The sequence below is a fragment of the Mastomys coucha genome, unplaced genomic scaffold (genome assembly GCF_008632895.1).
Source record: "Mastomys coucha isolate ucsf_1 unplaced genomic scaffold, UCSF_Mcou_1 pScaffold9, whole genome shotgun sequence".
Lineage (NCBI taxonomy): Eukaryota > Metazoa > Chordata > Mammalia > Rodentia > Muridae > Mastomys > Mastomys coucha.
Window position 1 is genome coordinate 61672865 of NW_022196915.1, and position 5484 is coordinate 61678348.

Genomic DNA, 5484 nt, shown 5'->3' on the forward strand with positions numbered 1-5484 from the left:
GGAAGCCAGATACCCTAAGAGTTGGTGTAAATTATAACACAGATTCATTTTCTATGAATAAACATGAGAGAGAACGTGTGAAGCGTGAAAAGATCTATCAATTATGCTCTTCAAAGGCTCCCAAGATTATGCAGCTTTAATGGCTGAGTAATTTTGAAAAGAAAGCTCGGAAATTGAGCTGCACCTGAACTCTAATTTAAAAAAAGGGGGTGGGGGCTCAAATTAATTGGCTCTCAGCGCTTCTCTAACAATGAGTCTGAAGTACGCGTCTGAAAGGAGCTGGTCAAACAGGCCATGGTGCGGCCCTTGTTCTCACTGCTTGACGCTGGGAGAAACTCCAAACAGCTATCATTAGAGAAACTTCTGCCTTAATAAAGTGGCTTACAAGGGTTCATAAAAATCCCTGTTAGGTTATTTTTGCCACCCAATATTCCAAATTAGCCGGAGACACGATCCATGAATGAAATGGGCCCCACACGGGGGGCCATGATCCAATTGGCTGAATCTGCTGGCCTGTCTCTTTGCATGGTAATTCACCACCTAAACGAGCAGAGAAAGAGGACTAGCTATTTTGGAATTGTGATGGGCCAGACAAGCTTCTGAGCAGAGCATGCACTGGCCCACGGTCGCACTTTTCCACTTAACCTCTTTAATATGAATGAGCTGTGCTAATCACCTGTTTTGCCAATTGCTTTTAGATGTTACCCAGTTCAAATCTTATCACAACTCTCTGAAATAGACTCACTTGAACAGTGGCATATGGACTCGCCCATACAAAACCCCAAACGGAGTCAGACACATGATTCTAACCAACACTTCTCTCTGCCTATGTGTACATAAATGCATAGACACACAAAGAGTACGATATACAGGATATATGCTATCGTATATTTCATGGGGAGTGAGAAACAGGCATAGAAAGAGAGAACAGAAGCTTCCTGTTCAAAATGAGTCTGCAAACCGGGACTCGAACCCTGAAGACACAAATGCTAATGAGCCAGCAACGAAATCCACACAAGGAACAGAGATTCGCTCTGAATATAACTGACCTGGCAGAGCAGTGTGACACCGACTTTAAGAAAATATTATAACTAAGTTCTCATCATGATCCGAAAGAGAGGCCAGCAGAGAGCCAAACATAGGCAAGGCCCTGGAGTTCACTCACATCAGGGCAGAAAGAGAAAGGAGAGGAGAGAGAGGCAGGACGGAGGCATGGAGGAGGAAAGGGAGCCTTAAGCCATCTAACTGTAAATGATGGAGCAATAAAATTGTTTTACATAGTATGTTAAAAGTAATGGCAAAAAAATTGGTAACTATATAAACACTCTATGAAAGATTTTCAGTTGCTGGGATGATTTTCTGTGATTATGATGTCTGTTTGAATGAATCTGAAGATAGTATGAGAAATGGAACATTCAGGGACAAAGGTCATGATTTTCTAAACCGTGAATGGACAGTCATAGGACATAAAGAGTGACTGACAAACTCCAGTAACAGTAACAGATGAAGGAGGAAGTGTGGTTTACAAAACAAAAACAAAACCAAAAAACCTAAATTCTCAAATCAAAAGATAGTTAAAACAAAAACAAACAAACAAACAAAACCAAATACACTTCTAGGCCAGAGAAACATGTCTAAGTTGCATCAAGAAGAAAGCACAGGATACAGAAATTGTGGTACATCTACACAATGGAGTACTACTCAGCTATTAAAAACAATGAACTTATGAAATTCTTAGGGAAATGGATGGATCTGGAGAATATCATCCTGAGTGAGGTAACCCAGTCACAAAAGAACACACATGGTATGCACTCTCTGATAAGTGGTTATTAGCCCAGAAGATTGGAATACATGAAGTACAGTCCACAAACCACAAGAAACTCAAGAAGAAGGAAGACCAAAATGTGGGCACTTCATTCCTTCTTAAAAGGGGGAACAAAATACCCATGGAAGGAGTTGCAGAGACTAACTATGGAGCAGAGACTGAAGGAAGGACAATCCAGCCTGATATAGCTGTCTCCTTAGAGGCTCTGACAGTACCGGACTAATACAGAAGTAGAGGCTCACAGCCATTCATTGAACTGAGCATAGGGTCCCCAATGAAGGAGTTAGAGAAAGGAGCAAAGGAGCTGAAGGGTTTGCAGCCCCTTAGGAAGAACAACAATATGAACTAACTAGTACCCTCAGAGCTCCCAGGGACTAAACCACCAACCAAAGAGTACACATGGTGGGACTAATTGTTCCAGCAGCATATGTATAGCAGAGGATGGCCAAGTTGGTCATCAATGGGAGGAGAGGCCCTTAGCCCTGTGAAGGTTCTATGCCCCAGTGTAGGGGAATGCCAGGGCCAATAAGCAGGAGAGGGTAGGGTGGTGAGCAGGGGGAGGAGGGAGGGTACAGGGGTTTGTTCTCTTTTTTTTTTCCTTACAATTTATTATTATATCTAAGTATACTGTAGCTGTCTTCAGACACACTAGAAGAGGGCGTCAGATCTCATTACAGATGGTTGTAAGCCACTATGTGGTTGCTGGGATTTGAACTCAGGACCATCGGAAGAGCAGTCACTGCTCTTAACCGCTGAGCCATCTCACCAGCCCCAGGGGTTTGTTCTTGTTGTTGTTTTTTTTTGTTTTGTTTTGTTTTTTGGGTTTTTTTTGGAGGGGAAACTGGGAAAGGAGATATCATATGACATGTAAATAAAGAAAATATTTAATAAAATAAAAAATAATGAAAGAAAAAAGAAAAAAAGAAAGCACAGCTAGCGTGCCAGGAGCGGCACTGATCCTGTCAGCAGAGTCCCAGCACAACAAGAGATGCTGAAGGACAGGAAGCCCCTACTACACATGCCACTACATATAGCCACTACATGTTTGGGACTAACGGAGAGAGAAAGTTAAGGTCAGTGGTCTAGATGGCTTTAGGCCAACCTGATACAAGCTAGAGTCTTCTGAGAGAAGGGAACCTCAAATGAAAAAACGTCTTTGTGAGATCAGGCTGTAGGCAAGCATGTAGTAATTTTTTTTTAAAAAAAATTATTATTATGTTGACTTTAGATCCCAATATCAGCTCCCTCTCACACATATCCTCACCTCCCCTACCCCCATACCCTGTCTCTTTCTCCTCTGAGAAGGAGGATCTGTAAATGAACCACATTTTCTTTATCCATTCTTCAGCTGAAGGACATCTAGGTTGTTTTCGGTTTCTGGCTATTACAAATAAAGCTGCTATGAACATAGTTGAGCATGCGTCCTTGTGGAATGGTGGAGCATCTTTTGCATATATGCCCAGGAGTGGTATAGCTGGGTCTTGAGGTAGACCTATTTGCAATTTTCTGAAAAACTACCAAATTGATTTCCAGGGAGGTTGTGCAAGTTTGCACTCCCACCAGCTGTGGAGGAGTCTTCCCTTTGCTCCACATCCTCGCTAGCATGTGCTATCCCCTGAGGTTTTTACCTTGCCCAATCTAATGGGTGTAAGGTGGAATCTCAGAGTCATTTTGATTTACATTTCCCAGGATGTTGGACATTTCTTTAAGTGCTTCTTGGCCATTTGTGATTCTCTGTTGAGAACTCTATGTTTAGCTCTGTACCCCAATTTTTAATTGGGTTATTTGGTTTGCTGTTGTCTACCTTCTTGGGTTCTTTATGTATTTTGGATATTAGCCCCCTGTCAGATGTAGGGCTGGTGAAGATCTTTTCCCAATCTGCAAGCTGTCGTCATTTTGTCCTATTGACGGTGTCCTTTGACTTACAGAAGTTTTTCAGTTTCATGAGGTCCTATTTACTATTTCTTGATCTTAGTGCCTGAGCCATTGTTTTCTGTACAGGAAATTGTCTCCTGTACCAACACATTGTGAGTGGTAACACCTCTGAGCTAATGGTTCTGTGTTTTATAAGCAGGCTGAGCAAGCCATGAGGAGCAAGCTAATAAGCAGCACTCCTCCATGTACTCTGCATCAGCCACTACCTCCAGGATCCTGCTCAGTTCGAGTTCCTGCTTTGGCTTCCCTCGGTGGACTGCTTCAGTATATGTAAGCCAAATAAACCCTTTCCTCCACAGATCATGATGTTTCCTTACAGCAATACAAACCTAGCTAATACAGTCAGACACAAAGAACATAAAAGATCATGCCACCCTGTAGATTGTTTTTAAAGGAAATGTCCAGTTACTTCAGCAGAAAGAGCTATAACTCAAAATCTATTGACTTTCCTACTATCTTTAGCAAACGCAGAACACAAAATATATAACACAATATTTATTATATTTTTTAAAAAAATCTTATCACTTGTGCTAACAAAACATAAAACTCATGCACACATATGTATCCATGTGAATAGATACAAACATACAGGATCTCATATATAAACATTAAAAACCAGTACAAATGTGTATTCAGAGACTGTGGCAGCATGCACAGGGCCTGCACAGGGCCAAGCTGGATGGGGCCCCCTTGCTCAGAGAGAGAAGTGGACATGAGCTCCCATACTAACCAAGGAGCTGTAACTGCTTGAAATGAAGAGTTAGTTTTCTTCAATGGTGTCTCACTGGTTATACAAATCAGGCAGGCTCCATGCCGAGCAGTTGATGACCAGCTCAAAAAGAACTCACCAGCATTTTTGTAGCTTTTTTTTTTTTTTTTTTTTTTTTTTTTTTTTTTTTTTTTTTTTTTTTTTTTTTTTGGTCTCATATTGCTTTGTTTGGGCTGTTTTGTTTTGTTTTACTTTACTGGTTTCTAGCTTGTATATTATGGTTTCTGATTTTGTGTTTTTATGAGTTTGTGTGTGTGTATGTATACTTCTTGTACTTTTTTAAATTTCATTTTATTTTGCTTTGCTTGTTTGTTTTTAAATTTACCTGTTTATTTTATGGGGTGGGGGAAGAAGGTGTGGAGGTGGAAGGATGAGGAAGTGGGGAAGCCCCAGGAAGCCACACTATGAAGAACTCACCTTCTATCTAAGTTGAAAGTGTTGACAAGGACATGGTCTGGGGAAGAAAGCTTTCCTCTTCCCCATGACATGAACCAGGATCTCCTCGTCAGTCTTCAGTGAATCAGACCATATCCCCTGAGAATATTCCAGGCCTTCTTCTCTGAGGGATTAAGCATCTCCTGGGTGTGTCTACTCTGCTATCCACAGGCTACAATGCATTTATAAGAGGCCAAGGTTAGCAATAAGCAAGGGCCAGTGCAAAAGGAAGGAGAGGCCATGACCAGAATATGTTGTATGAAAAAAAAGGTTCATTTTCAATGAAAAAGAAGAGTTATTTGGGCTAGTTTCCTCCTCCTCTTCACTGTGTCTGTTCTTTACTTGAAACCCAGATTTATTTGCTCTTGTTTGTATTCATCATTTAAATTTATGTTCCTTGATTTTGGGGATGTGAAAACACAGCATGCTCCTTTTCAGAAGGTTTATTCAGATAAATGTCTCTCTTTGGCCACCGCTGCTCTGTCGTCTCTCCACACATGCCTGTGAGAGAGCAAACCCC